Here is a 23,546-nt window from a genome sequence, read left to right as displayed (position 1 = left end):
TGGTTGAAGGATTGTCAAAAAATGATGCTGTATCATACAAATATTCTTCTCAAACACAATGAAGAAAATACAACCCCCCAAATGGGACATACATAATACTAGAGGTACTAAATGTAAATGTAATGTACTACTATTGCATTAAAGTTCAACCCCTTGATGTTTATGAATCACAATATACTGTAATTCATACACATAATCATGAAAAAATAATGCAGATGATAAAAACGCAAATCATATGAACATGTTGTCTATGACAATGTAGAGAAAGCAAGCAGCTGGAAAATATTTGAAAAGTCTCCACTTTCCATCATCGGATGTATAATAATCAAAATTTTGCATCAAAGATCTAATATATAAAAATCAAAGCAGTTTTTGAGATAGTATCTACACCGTTTATGGCTGTAGAACCTCACAACATAGAGCTGTGATTGACAAAATATTTCATCTTGCTTTTAAATAGTATTCAGCAATGTTGATGTTTGGAAAAAAAGAAAAAAAAAATACAAACTGTACATTCAAACACACAACAACTTAAAACTTAAAACAGGTTCAGGTCTGTACCGCTACTAACTGGACTACTAACTGGACTACATACTGGACTACTTACTGGACTACTTACTGGACCACTTACTGGACTACTTAATGCATGAAACACATTTTCTAATCCACTCTGTCATAGTCCAGTTTTATCAGTATTAGAGGATGTCGTCACAGCTAAAATCACAGCCATGTGTTAATGGGAAATTCCTGTGGGAATCATCTTTTAAAGAGGAGCCATTATCAAAAGCAGTAAAACAAATTTGACAGCCAAGAGATCGTCCTTTCTCCCCCGACCTGCGTACAGTCCCCACAGGCATGCTGTGATGAACGATTCAAGGCCAGCTCTGGCCCAGGGATGCTCCACTGAACCATGCTTTGATCTATCATCTGGGCTTCCCTTATTAATGATGAGGTCACAGCGTTGAGGGTCAAGGGATGGCTGATAAAAGTGCAAAGCCCGCTATTTGTTATGAGCCCAACTTGACTGATCATAACTCTTTTGATGAAAGGGGACAAGATTTCCTACCACCACACTGTCACTCCAAAGACATGCCTGTGTTCTTTATAATATACTGTCAAGTGGTTCACAGTGAATGAGCCCTATCAAAGGCAATGTCGACCTAAATGAAGCAGCTGTTACTGGTGTTACAGGACAGATTGTGGAGTACATGCTAAAGGATATACAATGCACATATATATAAGTACGCATAAGTATATTGAATATGTATAATGATGTGTGTTAGCGTGTGTGCTTGTGACTCAGATTGATCTGTGGACATGCTTGTGTTTATGATCATCGGTCACTGGCGTACCCACTCTGCCAACTTTATATTTACATATTGTTTGTTCGGTCTCTCTCATGTTCTTTTTCTCTTCCTTGTCTCCAAGCAGACCTTCATTCCTTCATTCACTCCAACGGACTGAGGCAGACGGACCGTCTCACAGAATCTGCTTTTGCTTCAACTGCTGCTGTGTACTAAAAAAGAAAGGCACTGACTTCTTATTGGAAACACACTTGAAAAGAGTTGAGAAGAAAACTTGTAGAGACATTTTTCTTTGTTTGTTGCATTTTACTTTCCATCCATCCATAAACATTTCCATGCAGCGTTCCTACTTAATTTAATAAACTCTCGGGGTCCGGGGCGTGGGGGACACTGTCCCGCGTGCCCTCGTACTCCCCGCCCCACGATTTTAACACCTTAGACACCGCACTCTACATTTAATAAATACACTTAACAAGAATACTTGGCGTCCTGGAGGGGGAGGTCATTCTCAAATATTATACCCTGACCTCCTCCTCCCTGTTTTTATTGTATTAGCCACATGCACTCAACACCAGGGGTGGGAGAGAGGCCCACATCACCCGCGTTCCCTCGTCGGCCTGGGGCGGGCGGGTCGTGATGCCCGAACCTGGCGGGGCTCGCCGCGCAGCCTGGGGTGCCTTCTGGCGGTGCTGGACCCCCCCGGGGAGGGAAACGGTGCTGGACCCCCCGGGGAGGGAAACGGTGCTGGACCCCCCGGGGAGGGAAACGGTGCTGGACCCCCCGGGGAGGGAAACGTGCTGGACACCCCCGGGGAGGGAAACGGTGCTGGACCCCCCGGGAAGGGAAACGGTGCGTGAATGTGCGTCTTTGTCGGTGAGAATGCGGTATGAAAGGGTCCTACCATGGAGGATTTGGGCCTCCATCGGCAGGACAATAACATTTAATAATTTACTAGTATTATTATTATTATAACGAGTGTTATTAATATTATTGTTATTATTATTATTACTATTATTATTATTGTTAGTATACTATATTATTATTATTATTATAGAAATCGGAAGGGATGCCTGGGTCTGGGGCCCTCCTTTGTCGGGCGTGGTGTCGCCCTGTTGGGGGGTTCCCTCTCTCCGGGCCCGTCTCCGCCCCCCCCCCCCTCCCTGTTGGGGGGTTCCCTCTCTCCGGGCTGTCTCCGGTCCCCCCCGCTGCCTCCACGGCGGGGCGCCCCTCTGGTCCTGGAGGGCCAGTTTTGTGGGGGCGGCTCTGTCTCTCCGGGCAGGCTGGCCTCTCGCCGGGTGGGGATCGTTGGCCTGGGGGGTGAGGGCCTCCTGGCCACATGTCCGGCCCGGACCGGGTGGTCGGGGCTCGCCTTAGTCGCGGTCCGCCGCCATGGGTTCCCTGGCTGCCTCTTCCCGTGTCATGGGGGCCCCGCCCGCGGGTCTCCTCGGCTGCCGCTGGGAGGGGGGCGGACCTCGCTGGCGGTGGGTTTCCTTCCGCCCTCTTCTCCCCTCTATGGGGTTGCTGGTGGCCTGGGTTCCGGGTTCTTCCTTGTCGGCCTCTGGTCTCGCGGGTGGCGGGGTTGCCCCCCCCCTCCCCCACTATAGACACACACACACACACACACACACACACACACACACACACACACACACACACACACGCACACGCACACACACATACAGACATATACACCAGCTCGTTCACCTGCATGCTTGCTCTGTAGTTTTGGGGGTTAGTTAATTGCGGTAGTTTAGCTTAGTTGTGATTGGGTCTCGGGACCTGGGACAGTTGCTGCTCGTGTGCATGCGTTTGTATGCGTGCAGACACCTTTGGTTACAAAAGAAATTAAATCGTATTTATCAATTTCTTATCTGAAAGTAGGTTCTAATCTGGATTGGTCTGAGTACATCGAATAAACAAACAATGGATACATTCAAGGGACATTTATTACAAATTCAAATAAAAAGACGGATAAATGCAGTTTTATACATATACACACACAATACCAAAGGTATCCACTCACCCATCCATATAATAATAAGAATAAGAATAATAAGAATAAAGTGTTCCAATCACTTCCATGGCCACAGGTGTATAAAGTCAAGCACCTGGGCATGCAGACTGTTTTTACAGCTATTTGTGAAATAATGGCTCACTCTCAAGAGCTCAGTGAATCCCAGCGTGAGATTTTTTCGCTCCTACTACTACTGTCCTTTAGCAGAAGCTTTTATCCAAAGCGATTTACATCTGAGAGAACAAACACACCCTTTCGCCTGGGGAGCAATTAAGGGGTTAAGGGCCTTGCTCAGGGGCCCAAGGCTACGTTCACACTGCAGTTCCCAAGTGACCCAAATCCGATTTTTTGCTCATATGTGACTCAGATCTGATTTGTTTATGACAGCACAAGTCACATGGAATCTGATCTTTTCAAATCAGATTCAGGTCGCTTCCATATGTGGTTCTAAATCGGATACAGGTCTGATGTTTTGCAATGCGACCTCAGTGTGAACAGCCAGGTCGGAATTAATGCGACTTTGACGTCACACGCAGAGCCCCGAGCCGCGGGGGAGACACACGGGAGACGGCGGGGGTCGCCTCCGGGCCGCCTCCGCCTCTCCTCATCCCCTTCGCTGCGCTCACCTCTTTTTCGCCTACGACGTCAGATCAGACGAGACAACCCGCTGAATTTAAGCATATTACTAAATAAAGAAGCTAAGGATTCAAATCAGCGAAGCGGTCGTGGTCGCATAACCTGCCCGTTTTACAACGAGCTGGACCGTAGCTCGGTAGCTCTGCTCCCCGGAGAGCGGAGCTGACACTCCGGGGTGCGGAGCTACCTTTAAGCCTGAATTATGGTTCCGCGTTAAATCGACGCAGAGCCTACGCCGTAGGATACGGCGTAGGGTACACGGCACGGTGCTCGTCGCCGCGTTCCCTACGCCGTAGGCTCTGCGTTGGTGTAACGCGGAAACCATAAATCAGCCTTTAGCCCAACATACGGCGTGCTGCGTGTGACGTCTTTGTTATGTTCCTCTGCGCATGCGGGTCACTTCAGGGCCGCGATGCGTTCATACTCGAGTCTGATATAGGACACATTTTAAAAGATAATGTCACACAACAGCCACACAAAAAAATCGGATATGGGAAAAAAATTGGAATTGAGCATTAAGGCCTGCAGTGTGAACGTAGTCCTAGTGGTTCATCTTGTTTGCCATTCCGGGCTTGAACCTGGGTCCTGCAGACCCAAGCCCACCTCTGTAGCCACTACCACCCCCCGTTCCTCCTAACTATTCCACAGTCAACTATCAGCTGTATTATAATAATGTTGAGTACATCAAATAAACAAACAATGGATCAATTCAAGGGAAATTCATTACAAATTCAAATAAAAAGACAGATAAATGCAGTTTATATATCTTGAAATAGTCCAAGACATGTAGATACAGGAATGTACACATGTGACATGAGTCAAACCAAAGCCAAAGTCACTGAGATCTTTATTTTAAAATGTTTTTTATTCCTCATCTAACATTTATGTTCATCATGAGGTTTTTATCAGCAAACCTTTTCCGACTCCTCTGTTGCAATATGGCAGGCAGATTTGATCATTCTATGAACAAACAGATGTCCATCTGAGGGTACAGTTCAAACTTAAACATTATGCATAATATATTTCAATGAGGGATATGAAAAAGTCATTTAACTTTTTTAAAAAGGCTTTTAAGTTTTTCACTTCCTGTGTCGTCCTGTGGTGCAGGAGGTTAGATCATATTTTGTTTTTGAGGCTTGCTAATGAAAGGATCAATCCAGCAGGTTCTCTCCAAAGACTTATATTTCTGCAAGGGCAATAATTAAATAAGTAAATAAATAAATAAATAAATAAATAAATAAATAAATACAAAAAAACTAGCACTGTGACAGCATTATTGCAATTTGTACATGTTAACTAAGTGACGTCGGTGTATTCTGCTCTCAGCATCATTACTGCATCTTGGCTAAAATCATGTGTGCACGTTCTGTCATAGAACTGTTTGCCATGACACTAAGTTATCACCAGCTTATATATCTGCAGCCTTGCAAGCTTAGTGAAATTTACCAGTAAAATCCATTTAATTTCATATCAATTCAGTTTCTGAATCTGAATAGAAACCTTTAATGCTTAGTGAAAATCTATTCACTTAGATTAGTATTAAACCTGGACATGAGCAATATAATGTATAAACAAAAGTGTTTACCCATTTCTTTATATTGCCTTTCTAACAGTTTAATCTTTCTAACATATTAAAAGTACAGATCAGATTTTCCACCAACTGCAATCTGTTCTTTTGCCCTCAGGGAACTATTGGGGTTCATTGAATGAATCTCAAACATCAGAGCAATCACTGCCCTGCTTGAGTGGCATTTCTCTCTGCACTCTCAGTCTAGCAGCCTTGTTCCGCTTCATTTGAGCCAACATTCAACCCAAGAATGATCAGAGCTGCCAGAATAGTCTTCCCAGACATTTTGTGGGCGTATGGACGTCCTGGGCTCCTCTGTATTCATTAGGAGGCTAGTCACAGTGGTGTGATGGAGCGTATCCTCTCAGCAGCCCGCAGGGACTGTCACTTGAGTGACGGAGACAGATCGCAGGTGGACCGGCGAGGAGACCTGCCATAGATTAACTCGTCTGCCAGCAGGGGACTCCACAGTGCCATTTGTTTCCATCTCAACAGATACTTTTTTCTAATTAACCTTTAAGTGGATTCCATGATGTTGTATTAAGTCTGCAAACTGTTCAGTACCAGTTGGACTTATATTCCTGGTTGTTAGTGAAATGAGAAATGGTTTCTCAAGAATTCCTTGAAGTGTATGTCACTGTCTGATTATCAGAATCTTACATGAAGACTATGAAATATCTGCCAACTCCAAAATGCAATTTTGGCTTTACTCTAACGTTAAACAATGTAGTACTGATCCACCATGTACAAGCAGACCGTAGGACTACAAATCTAATGGCACATTTCCACTGGTACCTACTCAGCTCGGCTCGGCTCGCCTCCACTCGGTTTGGTTCTTTCCCACTAGGGGTCTAACGTGCCAAGTAGATACTTTTTCTGTAACTATTCTGCCGAGGTTCTAAGCTGCTGAGTCGGCTGTATCTGACGTCATCACACTACAGTTCACTGATTGGTCGGGGGGTTGGAGTCAGACGTCTGAGTCAGGCGGCGGAAATCAGTTGAAGAGCGGATCTGATGGTAGGTTCTTGTTCATTTTATTCGACCAGCAACGGTTTGGTGATCCAACTCTGAGGTGCAGATGTTCATAAACCTGGTGCTGAGGAGAGAATTAAAAAGGGATCTAGACGGGAGATAAGGAACGACCAGATCTACCAGGAGCTCTGTCTCTTCATAGCTGCTCACGGCTCCAGCTGACTTTTCAGCAGCGCCGAGACAAACAAACAAAAAAAAAATTAAAAGGCGTTGCCGCTTGAAGCTTCTCTCACTCTCATTTTTTAACTTGATATCGAACACAATCCACAGACCCAGCAGCACATTTATCATCTCCTCCAGGTTCTACATCTTTAGTGTTGTTGTCTTCTTCATTTAGATACACAATCAAATACGTCACAGCAGCTTCACTCCAACCTCCTACTTCTGCTCCAGGTGCTGAATTGTTATGGAAAAGAAACCAGGCCGAGTTGAGTCGAGCCGAGCTGAGATGAGTAGAGCCGAGTAGGTGCTAGTGGAAAAGCGCCATTAATTATCTGTAGTAATGAACTCAGAGGCTGAAACAATGCTACGTTTAGTTGTCATCCAAAATGTAGGCTACATTATTGACAACAGAACTGAATGAGTGGTTTCTTTTTAAAAAGAGCTGAAAACTGACATATATTTGAAAAGTATGCCAATTTTTGTTCTAATAAAGTTCAGCCGCACCAAAATCCACAGAGCACAGCAGAAACTGACTATGTGTATTCAATTCAATTCAATTCAATTCAATTCAATTCAATTCAATTCAATTCAATTCAATTCAATTCAATTCAATGTTATTTATATAGCGTCTGATCTTCCGGTTCTCGGTGAAGGCGGACGCCCTGCTACTGTTTTTTGTCTTGTCACTATTAGAGCCTCTCTTTTCACATCCTCCGAAACTTTCTACAATCATGGAATTGTTTGGCTGGTCTCTCAGTGCAATTGACCACATTTTCTCGACGAGAAGTCAGGGCAAAGGGGAGCCCTCTTGCCCCGACGGGACGTTTGCTGCTGGATACACGGTGAACCCCTGGAAGACGAGGAGGATCGTGTGTCTGTCCATACTGTCGGTCGAGGATGTTGAAGATGCCTACATAATTGGATTAATGATACCAGGATTTCTGCTTTTTGGAGCTGGCGGTTACCTGGCATATCGACAAATTCGGAAATCGTCGACAGCTATTCTGGCTCTTTCAGAGCTGCCTGACGTGGCTGAAGAGATGAGCTGTGCGACCAACACTCAGACTCTAACGATGGGGGAGCAAAATCGCAAGCTGGATGTGATTCTTGAGCAGAATCGCAGGCTAGCTGCGGTTTTTGAACATGGCAGGATGGAAAAGACCTTGCAGAAGTTGGAAGCTCGGCTTGGCGGAAATTTACCACAAATTCGTCTGTTTGGAGTCGCCATTGATGAACCAGAGAGACGAAAAATTACTGGAGTCTGCCTGACCCAAATGCAATTGTTGATTCTACAATCTGACTTTGATAGAGCGGCTTGGCAGGCCGCTCCAGTCACAATCTCCCTGGATGAATGAAAACAAGACACTCTGCTCCCAATTGCTCTCCCCTTCCCCTCAGGACACCTGTGGACCTGGATCAGAACTATACCGAGGCGTCTGATAACATCAACGACAATGGCTAGGGAGTAGCTCTGAGGCAAAGTTCACAGACTTACCGCTCACACACACTCACTCGCTGATAACCACACCTCCCTCATTTTCAACGCCTTCCCCGGCTCCCCTCTTATCAGCCCCCCCAACACAGTCACCAGGTTGGATCACCAGGTTGGAGCGCCACGAAGGCCACGGCGCTCACTTGGAAGTACCGTGCCGGGAACCCCCCCGCCCCCCAGTCACCCACCCACCCCCACACACACATGCAAGTCTTCGTCATGATGTTGTTATGAGTATGTTGCTTTTCTGTGTTGAGGTCTTTTTTGCACCTTGACACTGTGTATTTATACACAGTGTGAAGATGCCTTTTTTCCCTCCTCCATCCCAGTGTCATCCTATTTTGGAAAAATGCCGCCTTCTAACAACAATGGCGCCAACGGTGTTAACCGAAGTCAAATTCACTGTTTGATATGTTCAAACTTTGTCTTAAAGGCTGATTCTGATTCTGAGGGGATGTCAGCAAGCATATACCAGACATCTACACAGCCAGGTGGAAGCAGCAGTGGGATGATCAGAGGGGGGGACTGCAGGTCAGCACGCAGCTGCCGAAGCTCCGTCCTGCAAGCATGCACAAAAAACGGGAGGAAGACGTTTGAACGATGGACAACAATGTGGGCTATGGGATACTTAATAAAAATGGAAGAGAAGAAAAGAAGAAGGGTGAGGGGCACCGCCCAGTGGATCATATCGGTGCCCCCCTGCAGCATAGACCGATAGCAGCTTATCTACCACAAAGCTATTTTGGAGACTAACTAGTATAGTCTTGTTCTATAGCTGCAGGGTGCAGCTATAGAACAAGACTATAGAACAAGACTGCAGACTGCAGCTATGACTACTGACTCTAACACACTAGAGTTTACACTAACTAGAGCTTTACTGACACTAACCAGATGTTTACTAAACACTAACTAGAGGCTAGAATAAATAGAAAGGTTTTAAGGTTTTAACAGTTTGGTTTTAAAGGTGGAGGTGGTGTCAGTCTCCTTAACCCAGATTGGAAGTTGGTTCTATAGTAATGGTGTCTGATAGCAGAACGCCCGCCCTCCAAATCTACATTTAGATACTCTAGGAATAAAGTAAACCTGCACTCTGGGAGCGGAGAGCTCTGCCAGGAACATAAGGCACTATCAGGTCTTGCAAATAATGCGGAGCCAAGCCGTTTTTGGGCTTTATACGCAAGTAATACAATTTTAAATTGGATTCTGAATTTTACGGGTAGCCAATGGAGCGACGCTAACACTGGAGAGACGTGGTCTCTCCTGCTGATTCCTGTAAGCACTCGCGCTGCTGCATTTTGGATCAGCTGGAGCCTATTCAGGAAATTACTTGGACATCCTGCTACTAACACATTACAGTAATCTAGTCTAGAAGATACAAACGCATGAACTAGTTTTTCTGCATCACTCTGCGAGAGGATTTTCCTAATCTTTGCAATATTACGGAGATGGAAAAATGCTATTTTACAAACCTGATTGATATATGGTTTAAACGACAAATTCTGGTCGAAAACAACACCAAGGTTTCTCACAGTTGCACTGGAAGCCATCGCAACACCATCTAATCCCTTCCTAAGATGTTCTGGACCAAGAATGATAAACTCTGTTTTATCTGAATTTAGAAGCAAAAAAGTTCCGGACATCCAGTCCTTGATGTCCCTAAAACCACAACCTCATCTGGCTTGCATCATCATACAGGCCTCTCATCAAGAGGCTGCCAGCCACCACCAGGACCATCCAGCAGTGGTCGGAGGAGGTGGAGGAGGAGCTGAGGTTCTGCCTCAGTACAACTGACTGGGAGATGTGTCCACGGGGAGGACATCGATGGTCTTGTGGACTGTGTGACGGATTACATCAGGTTCTGTGAGGAGAGTATAGTGCCCACTAGGAGAGTAAGGTGTTTTCCAAACAATAAACCGTGGATTACTGGACACATCAGTTCAAGGCGGGAGACATGGAGGGAGCCAGGACGGTACAAAAGCAACTGAAGAAGGAACTGAGGGCGGCAAAAGAGGAGTATAAGTAGAAGCTGAATGGAGGACTGGTTGCCCACAGCTCCAAGGAGTTGTGGGGAGGGTTCAGGAAGATAACTGGCTATACACGAATCCAGCAAAAACCGGAAGTCGAGCGGCCGCCATTACTGTGGTGGCGGCTCCCTGCCAGGCTCTCTAATGTATTTGTATTTCAGCGATTTTGAATGAAAGGGTCCCCAAAAGTAGAGTGCTTTAAGTTTAAAATGTCTCGGAATTCGGGGAGGACTTGTGCCGTTCTTGGCTGTTCAAACAGCAGTGGAAAATTACAAATCTGGAAAAAAACGTTATGCAAAACACACAGTCCATTACCAAACGAAGACTGTCCTTGTGCCAGACCGTACGGATTACACCGATTTCATGGGCGAATATATATATATATATATATATATAAATGACACGATTCTCATCTAAATGGCGGTGCAGAATTTGCCCCACCCATCCGGAGCTGAGATAGTTCTGCCCTTCAATTAGAGACCTGTAATTGCGTTTTTTTTGGTCATCGGACGCCAGGCGATCAATAAAATACTCTTGGATACCTAAAATAAAACAAAACATAAACAGGTGTTGTTGTTGTTGTTTTTTTAAATCACGTAGCCTTTCCATAATGATTAAATGTCGCGCTGCTAGCTTTCTAACGTCAGCACACGTAACGTATGCTATATTACAGTGTTTAATCATACACTCCCTTATCTCCCTATTCCTCTATTCTTTCCTGCTTATCGCTCAAACAAATCATTATTTATAAATTAACATCAGCATTAATTTAAGAAACCTTCATTAGTTATGGGAGGCCACTGTCTAACATCATCAATCCAGCTATTCATGATGCTGTGTAGAGCGTCAGGTTACAATAACAGCATCATGAATTGATTGACACCTGTCACCGCAGCAATGGCGCTGCCGCAAGATGGCGGCACACACAAACCGGTCGCCGGATTCGTGTATAAGCAGCCTAAGGTTGCTGTGGAGGGAAATCGAGAACGGGCAAATGAGATGAACTTGTACTTTAACAGGTTCGACCAACCATCCAACAGGGAGCAGCCCAGGTCATTGACAGGACAGTCAGGGTCACCCTGTGTAGCCCCGCCCCCCCTTCCCCAAGGGACACCTACTAAACGGGCCACGGTCCCGACCCCCCCAGCCCCCCAATCCCCTCTCAACAACAGGACAACTCCACTCCACACACAGAATGGACGGACGTACAGATGTATGTATGGAGGTATGGAACGATGGATGGATGGATGGACAGATGTACAGATGGATGGATAGATGGATGGACAGATGTACAGATGGATGGATAGATGGACGTACAGATAGATGGATGGATGTAAAGATGGATGGATGGACATACGTATGGATGGATGGATGGATGGATGGATGGATGGATGGATGGATGGATGGATGGATGGATATACGGATGGATGGATGGATGGATGGATGGATGGATGGACGGACATACGTATGGATGGATGGATGGATGGATGGACATACGTATGGATGGATGGATGGATGGATATACGGATGGATGGATGGATGGATGGATGGATGGATGGACGGACATACGTATGGATGGATGGATGGATGGATGGACATACGTATGGATGGATGGATGGATGGATGGATGGATGGATGGATGGATGGATGGATGGATGGATGGATGGACGGACATACGTATGGATGGATGGATGGATGGATGGACATACGTATGGATGGATGGATGGATGGATGGATGGACATACGTATGGATGGATGGATGGATGGATGGATGGATGGATGGATGGATGGATGGATGGATGGATGGATGGACATACGTATGGATGGATGGATGGATGGATGGATGGATGGATGGATGGATGGATGGATGGAAGGATGGATGGATGAATGGTAGCTGGTTGCTTATCAGTGGTCTAGAAATGTGAATAAACTGGGCTTATTAAAAAAATGGTAGCACAATCTAGAATCCAAATTGACTTTTTTTTCTCTTTTACAAAAAGGTATTCCATACGATGGCATCTTTAAGGACGTATTATTACTATTATGATCTCTTATGCCATATATTTTTAAAATACTGTATATAGTGACAGTGAAAGTTTGCCTTGGTTAGATTCGCGGTCTAACCAAGTGGACTCAGGACATTCAGTGTCAATCTTTTTATTCACCATCAAATGTTGCCCCCCAGTGCAGGACAATGTCTCCTCTGCAAATAAATCCAAAATGGCTATCCGTTTTCCTTGAGCCTAAAGATGTTCATGCTTTAGATTAAAAAATGTGTATTTCCATAGCCATCTGGCTCAGGAAAAGAGAATTTAAAAGCTGTATGGATGCCAGGCGGATGCCACATCTTGGAATGGGCTATTGCTTTCCAAGTGGCTCGGGGCTGTGTCCCTCTCCATGTATTTGTGCAGCAGCATTAACTTGTTTTCTGTCTCCCTCCCCTCCTCACCAAGTTTAAAAAGTAATCTTTTCTCAGTGCATTGCTTTTTTTTGATAAGGAATCTAAACTGGGTCAAGGACTCGGGGTAAAGTCATTGAACAGTAATTAAAGCAGCAGCCAATGCTACAATCCAAAATGTCTCCACCATGAGATTTGAGATAGAAATCCATTCAAGGATTTTGAGAGCCTTTGTTTCACTCTCCCCATGAGTAAAACCATTTTGGTCCGCCTTTTTTTCTGGGAAACTGGGTAATTAAGTGTGTAAAGTAAAGAGGAAGTTCTGCCTGATCACCTATAATACAAAAAGTGACTCATTCAATATGCTATCTGGTAAAAAGGTTTGAAACCTGGTGACGAGGATACTACAAGCTGTATTAAAAATGCAGTCAATTAAAATGTTTCATTGTTAGGGAGTTAAACTGGAGCTTGATTCAGTGCTAATATGCATCAACTCACAACTGTGTCAAAGAGTTGAAGGGTCAAGTCAAATTTTGTCTTCCTTTTTTCTTCTTTATTTATCTTTAATTTCTGTATGCTGCAACTGTTCTGTATAATCCCTAATAATCCTTATAATGGAACTCTCCTAAAACATGACCATTTTGTGGTACAGACTGCACCAAGTAACTAACTTTTTTTCCTTAAATCAGAAAGGGACAATAGATAAGATTATGTTTTTGTCTTGTAATATCTTACAGAACCTGAATACTGAAAAATATTATGTAGGTCAGAAAAAGAGAAAAGGGAAATATAAATATATTCAGATAATGAGTGAGCTAATATTTCCACCCATGGGACCACCATTGGCTTGTGAAATTCATAATCCCTCTCTGTAAGAAAACAATATTTGGCAGCAACGGCCATCTACTGTAATTTTTTGCCTGCGGTCTTCTGTGTCTTTAGGAGAGCCACTGGCTAAGCATTTGAAGTGTTTAATCTGGAGCTCCAAAGACTAAGGTCACCTTTCCCTATCCCCCTCTCTCCCTCTTTTATTTGCTCTTGCTTAGCTCTGGCAACCTTGCTATTTCACACACTATTAAAAGGAATCTGCTAATGCAAGGAGCAAGATCCTTGGCTGGTGGCATGGAAAATTATGGTATTTCTGAATTCTGTCACTCTGAAAAAGACCCGAGGCATCTTGTGCAGGGTTTATGACCCTAAGATTAGTCACTTTTTTGAGCTGAATGTACTGCTCTGGGCTATTTCTGCCAGAAACTGATTTTCATATTGATGCGCAATGTTGAACCCTCTCCAGTCCACATATTGGCTCATGCATCACCCAGTCTCTGCAGCTGTCAAGCCTCAGTAATAAAAAGTGAAACAGACAATTCCTGTTAATACCTAAACAAGTGCAATACAAGCAATACAAGTATTAGTATTAATATTGCACAGTAACCAATATTTTTCCAAGATTTTCTGCAGAGCTTATGAACATAAATAAATGACGTGTATGCTAATTAGCATATGCATGAATAACTTCACACTATTATATTATTTTAAGCTGACATCATTCAATAACTATGTGCATTTGTAAAGGGAGCACATTTATTTTAATGTATTTTGGCTTTTTAAGTACCTGCAAACAAATCTAATTATGTCTGCATATTGTGTATATATAGACTTCTTACTGAGCATGCTCAATTCTATCTGTACAAACAACAGTACTGGCCAACATAGTAGTAGATCAAAAAAAAAATTTAATATATTTCATGCTGCTGGTCTTTTTACCCTTGTTAGGGACAAAAAAAAGCAGAAGGGGAATTACATGGTGCAGAGCTTTGCATGTATTACAGGCAAGGAGACTAAGGAGAGATTATCCAAGGCCAGATGCGTCTCTCTTTTAGGTAAAAAAAAAAACAACGAAAAAACACGCAGTCCGCTGAGAAGCAGCAGCATCCTGCTGCCGCCAGTGAGCGTCAAGCAGTGGGGTGTCAGCGGTCGGCTGTCTGGAGCATCACACCGTCTGTCTCTGGAAATGCAAGATTTCAGGTTTAGGATGCTACGGCCTTTTAATGTTTCCGACACATCATCCATCATACTTTAGACAAACATTTTCCAAGTTGACTGACTGATGATAATGCGGAATTAGTTTCTGTCTGTGCCGAGGGAAATATCATGCATGTTTATACATTTTTGAGTGGACAAAATGTGGCATTTAAATTTGCTTGTGAAACCTGGGAAGCTTTTTTTCTTTATTTATTTAATTTTCCGACGATGAGGGCCTTTTTTCCCCCTAAACGTGCCCCAAAAGTCACCAAATTTTGCACGCAAGCCAGGCCTGGCGAAAAATGTGATATTTAATGGTTTGCATTAATGGGCGTGGCCTAATGGCTCAACAGCGCTCCCTAGAAAACTTTGTGCCTCAAGCCACACAATACTGTTTGACGTACATGCACGAAAATCGGTACACACCTGTATCATGTCGCAACTTAAAGAAAAGTCTCTTGGCGCCATGGCCGAAACCGAACAGGAAGTCAGCCATTTTTAATTAATCGTGTAATTTTGGCGCAATTTATGCCATTCCTTTGGCAGTTAATACGGCCCGAACCGTAACGTGCACCCAGGTGTGTTATACATCATTTATACATTTTTGAGGGGACAAAATATGGCATTTTAATTTGCTCGTGAAACCTGGGAAGCTTTTTTTTCTGCAAGAGAGAACAAGTTACACAGAGTACAGAGTATGGCAGGGACCTTGAAATAAAAGTTATATATATATCTATCTGTAGCCCTGATATCACCCTTCTGCTTTTTTCATCTTAATTGTAAAGAATGTGTTAGGCTATTTTGATGAGCATTTCAAGGCTGCAGTTCATGAGCTATGACTCAACAGCAGAGGAACCAGCATGCTTATGGGTACAGAGTTGCATTTTATTGAGTCGGGGATTGTCAGCATTTTTGTTGAGTTGGTAACATATAATTGTGTCATCCTTTATAAAGCAGTGTTGGGTTGACAGCACATAGAGAAGCTTCATTACTCTGCTTTTTACCCGTGTGTGAAGAAGGGACATTCTCTTTGTGATGAATAACGTCTCTCGCATGAAGTCAAGGTAAAACACGCTCAGGGTGGTGGTGTGCTCCGATACATGGACATGAATCATCTAAAATGAAATCAATTCAGCTGAAAAATTAGAGCTGGTTGCCATAATAGTTTTTATCTGACGCCCATCAATAGCTGTATTGATTGCAAGTGGTATCAAATCTCAAGAGGGGGGATCGGGGGCTACACACGAGTCTTTGCTGAGCTGCAACCAATGTGCACACATGCAAAAGCAACATTTTTTAATAAAATATATCTTTTATACCCCTATATTAGTATATAAATGTGTACACTATGTTTACACAAAAATTAGCTTTTAAGTCTCTTATAACGTATGTAGTAAGTTATTGTTTTGTTCAGAAAGGAAGTAGTTAATAAAATATCGCCATCCTTGATTTCAGAGTACTTTTGTATTCATGATACTATATAAAAAATATATTCACAATATAAGTGCAGAAAAATACTACAAAATCATGGCTCTTTTAAAGATGAGTTCACTTCTCCCAGCGCCTACACTCCTGTTCACCTTTTCTGTATTTGATGAAGTTGACCAACCAACTTAATACATGTAGATATATAGATGTATATTATGGATATAAATATGTTATATGTATGTATTGCATTTTATTATACAGTATTTGTGTATCTATATCTCTATGAATATATACTGATTTATAGTTATATAATTATTATTACTAATTATAATATTAGTATGTCGATATTATATAGATTTATAGTAATTTTTATGTATATAATTGGAGGTAAATATATGAACCAACATATATATATATATAGCATATCTACTCTTATATAGTTATTCAAGTATATTGTTATACCATTGCTGTCTATTGTTCTCTATTATATTGTAGTATTAAAGTAAAGTAATGATAATGTAATACTATGCATTATAATTACTTCTATTATTACATACATACATAGTAGCACAACTAAATGCTGGGCGTTTTGTTTTCTTTTGTTTGCCTTGATTTGCTTTGATTTTGACCATATTTATATATACATATAATTGAGTATTATATCACTGTACAGTTATTAAAGTAGGTATGGGTGTTTTATAAGTAAGCTTATTGAAACTTGTTATATGTAAGAATGTATGTAAGATTCAGGGGTAGGACTGGATCAATGCCGTATGGCATGCCGTTCAGGAAATTAATATTTGAATATATTGAATGAACCTTGAATATATTGAATGAAACCCCGAATATATTGAATGGAACCCCGAATATATTGAATGAACCTTGAATATATTGAATGAACCCCGAATATATTGAATGAACCTTGAATATATTGAATGAACCCCGAATATATTGAATGAACCCCGAAATATATTGAATGAACCTTGAATATATTGAATGAAACCCCGAATATATTGAATGAAACCCTGAATATATTGAATGAACCTTGAATATATTGAATGAACCCCCGAATATATTGAATTAACCTTGAATATATTGAATGAAACCCCGAATATATTGAATGAAACCCTGAATATATTGAATGAACCTTGAATATATTGAATGAACCCCCAAATATATTGAATTAACCTTGAATATATTGAGTGAACCTTGAATATATTGAATGAAACCCCGAATATATTGAATGAAACCTGAATATATTGAGTGAACCTTGAATATATTGAATGAAACCCCGAATATATTGAATGAAACCTGAATATATTGAATGAACCCCCGAATATATTGAATTAACCTTGAATATATTGAGTGAACCTTGAATATATTGAATGAACCCCCAAATATATTGAATTAACCTTGAATATATTGAGTGAACCTTGAATATATTGAATGAAACCCCGAATATATTGAATGAAACCTGAATATATTGAATGAACCCCCGAATATATTGAGTGAACCTTGAATATATTGAGTGAACCTTGAATATATTGAATGAACCCCGAATATATTGAATGAAACCCCGAATATATTGAATGAACCTTGAATATATTGAATGAACCCCCAAATATATTGAATTAACCTTGAATATATTGAATGAAACCTGAATATATTGAGTGAACCTTGAATATATTGAATGAACCTTGAATATATTGAATGAACCCCTGAATATATTAAATGAACCTTGAATATATAACGTGATAAGTTTGTATATTGTAATAACGTGAAAAATATCATGTTATAATGTGATACTGATATTTTTTCTCTGGTTTCTGTGGCTAGATTGCAAGCTGACTGGCTCATATTTGCAGCAGCAGCAAATATGATGTACAAGATGGCGGTAATGATGACATCAGTCAAGGTTCATTCAATATATTCAAGGTTCATTCAATATATTCAAGGTTCATTCAATATTTTCGGGGGTTCATTCAATATATTCTGGGTTCATTCAATATATTCAAGGTTCATTCAATATATATATTTGTATTCTGTTTTTTTGTACTCTTTTTTATCATGCATGTTCGAAAAATAAAATCTTCAAATCAAATCAAATCAACTTTGATGCATTTGTATTTTCTCTAGTTAACATTTATTTATGAATAAAAAGGCTGTTAATTTAGCTGAATCAGAGTCAGCAACCAGACTAGGTGATATAAGCCCGTAAGAACTGAAGGACCATGATCATATCAGCCTTGGGAGGGCACTGAGCTCGGATCCACATGGGCCGAGCCGTAGCAAACACCCCCAGTTCCCTCACTTCCCTCAGGACTCGCCTAACCATTACAGCTCGCAAGGGTTAAGGTGAAATAGAAACGCAAAGCTTCCACTTTAATTTTCCAAGTACAATCAAGCTCAAACACATGAGAGGGATGGTTATTTAACATTCACTGAATGAATTAAAAGCAGAAATGGCATTTGGTAACAGCAAAAGAGGAGACAGAAGTTGATTAATGCAATGAAGGATAATAAAGGCAAAGCAGATCTGCTGGGTAATTTGAAGCCTTATTACCATCTTTTCCTCATGACAGGAATTAAGGACAAATATCCTGCACAATTTATTTCTAGCATGATTGCCCTGCTTCAAGATAAGTTTTCAGTTCATGTCTTCACTAATGCAGGAGAGGCAGATACTGTATCATCCTCAGTTACAACGCTAATAAGACACAGTTCAAAGAATAAAGGTTTTTAAAAGTCTTGGTTTCATTGTATGCTGTGTTCCAATATACTTTTTTATGGCCTATTTGAAGCCATGATGTAGTAATTGGTTTGTGTTTCCAAATTAATCATCAATTCTTTATTTTCAATTGTGTCCCAAACTAACGAGTCTCAGGGTGAACAGATCTTTCAGGTGAATTGATCCACATCAGAAATGTAGATACAGTTTTTTTAATGGCAACACAAAAGTCTTATTCTGGAAAAATTTATAAAAAGAAAAAAAAACATGGTATAGATAGATATAGATAAGATAAAATATAAATACTAACTAACATTTAATGTGCAAACAACTTAAACTCCAGAAGCATTTTTACCTTCCACATGCCAGAGCAGAAAATGACAAGCAAGGCACTGAATACTGAGCCATGGGAGGGGCATTTATTTAAGTTTAAGTGTAATTAGAGAGGATATTGCCCTCAGGAGCATTCCCAGCAGAGAATGTGAACAAGTGACAGTGACTTCTTTTTTATCATTCAAGGAAATATTGGCCTAAAAGAACTTGACAGAGTCAATATCAAGTTTGTATCAAATGTTTTTATCAAGGTTTGTCAGGCACATAGAGAATTATTCTGAGGTAGTCTATTTTCACTTTAACTTTTTCTCTCAACATGAGTTTTACAGTTACAGTAGCAAAATATTTTTTACTGGAACATGCAATTCATGAACAGTTCAAATGAGTTTTGTTATCTGAAATTGATCAAGGTATGAGTAGAAAGGATCAATTAGTAGCATTTTCTAGGCCAGGTTTATCTCTGTTAGTGAAATAGCTGGCCTGGTGAATAAATATGATTCCACTGCTTATCTTTGGCAATGTTCCATATTCAAACCCACAGGAACAGTGCAGAAGATCAGAGTATAATGCCATGAATCACTAGATTAATGAGACAGACAAAGGTAAACTTGATTCGTGCAAAGTCACTCCGTTCCACCCTTTTTCTGATTTGTGGTTAATTGCCATGCATTGACTTAAGCCTGCAACTTCATAGGATCACTTTTGTACTTGAAATTATCCTCAGAGTGGCAACAGGAATGTCAGTCTGCACCTCGCTTTACACTGAATGCTATTAATAATGAAATACAGTAAAAACGTTTCACATTCATCAACCAAATATTAAAATAAATTAGCAAATGCTTTTATGTAGTGACTTATAATCGGGAAACACAATCAACCAAAACAAGTAATTCAGTTTCGGCAGAGCTTCATAGCCTACACACAGGTTTGGCATAAGTAACCACAAACACAGGGAGAGCCTTACACAGCTGGGAATCTTCTGACTGGGAAACAACTACCACAACTACCACCACACGCCAGTGCAGGACAATTAAGCTACAGTAAACAGTAAATTACAGAGCTGTGCAGTTCAGAGAGCACGAGTTAAAAGGATAGAGAGATAGAGTTGTTGGGAAAAGAGGTGCTCTGGGAAGAGGACAGTTTTCAAGACTTTCTTTAAAACAGAGGGAGTCGATCCTGCACTTGTAGCAACTGGTGGTTTGTTCCACCATTGAAGAACCATGTAGCAAAACTGTTTTTCTATGATATCGGGTAAGGCTTTTTTTTTGTATGGCGTAAAGTGCAAAGCGGTAAGACCGGTAAACAGATATATCATCTGTATATCTGTATCTGTATATATCATAAAGTGACATGCAAAGGTGTGTGAGTAGATTATCTGACCCAAAGAGTTTTTGTATATGGCAAAGAGAAGGAGCCCAAGCACCGTGCCTTGGGGCACACCTGTGGAGAGGTGACGGGATGAGGACATTTGAACTTTAAAGGAACGTTTGGTAAGACAGGTATCACAAACCAGTCTGACATAAAAACGTACCCTGCCTACGTTGGTCCAAAGTGCAAAAACGTAGAGGGGTTACAATAATAGCCCTTGAATTGTTACATTGTTAGATTTTTTCTGCCTATTCGTTTTGCGTCCAAGTCACGTGACTTTGAAGATTCCGTGACACCAAAAAACATGGCAGACATTTCTCATTTTTTCATAATAAAGAATAATATATAAATAATAATAAAGTAATAATCCATGTATACATCAGGACAACGGATTCCAATTGACTTTGCATGGTACAATATCCTTGGTGCTCACACGGAATTTATCACTTTCCATGCTGGTGCCACGGAAAATAGTGGTGAGAGGTCGTGGGCATTTCACGGATTTTTGTGAGATCAGGTTGAAAACGTTGCAGTTTCACATTATTCTGGCGAGAACTGAAAAAACTTCGCAACAACGAGCAAGCGAGTGATTATGTACATTCACTGAGTGAATATTATGAAAGTAAAATATATATTTCTCGCTAAAAATGTAATCAAAACGCATTTTTATGCAGAAACTAACTCAAAATATTGATTTTTTTCACTAAAAAAATGAGAAATGTCCGCCATGTTTTTTGGTGTCACGGCCAGAATCTTGAAAGTTGCGTGACTTGGACGCAAAACGAATAGGCAGAAAAAATTTAACAATGTAACAATTCAAGGCCTACTATTGTAACCCCTCTACGTTTTTGCACTTTGGACCAACGTAGGCAGGATACGTTTTTATGTGAGACTGGGTTGGGTATCAAGAATGTGATATGCTCAAGATGCACATATTTGATAGACAGCAGTACGCCGTGCTTAACTGCATCAAAGGCAGCTGACGGGTCTAGAACGATGAAACCCTCGCTTTTGTCCCGACAGCAAAGCTGTTTCAGTGGAATGTATTTGTTTAATTTTTTGTGAGAAAGTTGGTGACGTGTTTTGAGACTACCTGTTCGATAGCCTTGAATATGCAGGGAGATTGTCTGACAGCTCCCAACGTGAGCCGGGTTAAATTACGGTAGGTTTTTTTTTTTTTTTTTTTTTTTCTTTTTTTTTTTTTTTTCCACAATCGGTTTATTGCAAGAAGCAGGCAAGATATAGGAAGAAAAGGACCAAAAAAAAACCAAGACAGGACAAATACCACAAACTAAAGAACAAAACTCAAGACAAAGACTAAAGACAAAAAATAGCTTAATAACATAAAAGTATATAAATACAGTATATGAATAATAACACAAAATACTAGAAAATAAAGTAATAGCTGTTGGTCAGTTGGGGATCTGTCATGTCCCAACTATATCACTGAAATATGTAGTGGGTCACTCGGGAATCGCTGGGAAGTCCAGCTCTCCAACATACACAAAAAACAGGTCCCACGTCTTGTAACATTTTCCAAGGGAGCCCCTCAAAACGCATCTAATCTTTTCTAGTCTAACAACATTAAGGACTTCTCTTATCCATAACTGTGTGCGAAGGAGGAGTTAGAGATTTCCAATTAGGTTGTTTTTTAAAAACTTTGTTTCGCTAGTGGCCTTTACTGAAAGTAGGCGAACAGGAAACGGGTAGAGAGAGGGTAGAGTGTGTTAAAGTGTAGAGTGACAGCGTGGGACTCAAACCTGTGCTTGCCTGCACTAAGGGCAATAGCAAACAGCATCTGCTCAACCCGCTGAGCTATCCAGGACCCAAATGAGGGTTTCTTTAGTAGTGGCATAAACCCTTGGCAGTTTGAAGGCTGATGAAAATGTACTTGATAGTCATTCTTTCATACTAAAATCCATGAAGGGCTGCTTTATAACAGCAGCTGCTAAGCAGGACCAATTCTCAAGAATGAAATATACCACAGAGGCCGGCCATTTACAGGACTGGTATCAGAGCTGTATTTCAAGACCTGGCCCGAGCCCCTGCCCATTAAAGTGTGTCTGATGTATTTAGTGGTGGTTTATGTCCTGCACAGAGAGGTATATACACAGAGAGAGGATGTCTCTGGCCTGGTTTTAACTCTCCACACAGAGGGACCCAGAGGACAGGAACCATGTTAATGAAGATATACCCTTGAACAGTGTCCAAACAGTGGGTATGTACTTTAGAGCAGTGTTTCTCAATCCACTCCTCATTCCCCCCTGCCCTGCATGTTTTAGACGTGGCCTTGTGTTAACACACCTGATTCTAATTAACAGTCCTCATTAACTTGTTATCGAGGTCTGATAAAAGGCTGTTGATGACACAGCTACATGTATTGTGATGTGCTGAAGCAATGTAGTATCTAAAAAAATAACAAAGAACATACATTTTTTGTTTATCAAAACTAAAATATCTAAAAGGCATTCACGTTTGTTATTTGAAAACAAATGTAGTCATAATTTCCTTTGTTAGGTGCATGAGGCATTAAAGTTATAACAAAAGAAAAAAAACTACCCAAAATAAAAAAAACTTTTTTCTATAATATAGAAAATGAAAGAAAAGAAACTGACAACGTTGTCCTTTTGTTTGTTTTGTTTGTCTGTCTAAGAGTTACAAATATGTAATATGTGAACAGTCTGTAACTTCAAAGAACAAGATCAGAACTGAATGACAGAATCCAGCCTCCACAGCTTTACTTCCAACTATTCAAATAATACTACCGTACTCTATTTACTGTACCCCACGGTAGATAGACGTATCTGCAAAGCAAATTCAAATTTGCTCACAGTACATCTAGATTTCTAGGATCCTAAAGGTCAGAAGTCAAGGACCAATTGGCTGTGGATTTGAGCATGACTTAAAGAAGGATGTATCCCTTTGGAGTGGAGAAGATAAGAGTATTTGGAGGAAGTGGAAAAAACAGATAAAGGTAGGGCTGTACATGGCTGTCCATTGCTGTTCATTATACATATACTGATGTCCCTGTGATG

Source organism: Cololabis saira, chromosome 6, assembly GCF_033807715.1.
Source record: "Cololabis saira isolate AMF1-May2022 chromosome 6, fColSai1.1, whole genome shotgun sequence".
In the NCBI taxonomy this organism is placed as follows: domain Eukaryota; kingdom Metazoa; phylum Chordata; class Actinopteri; order Beloniformes; family Belonidae; genus Cololabis; species Cololabis saira.
Note: the sequence above shows the minus strand (reverse complement) of the source record.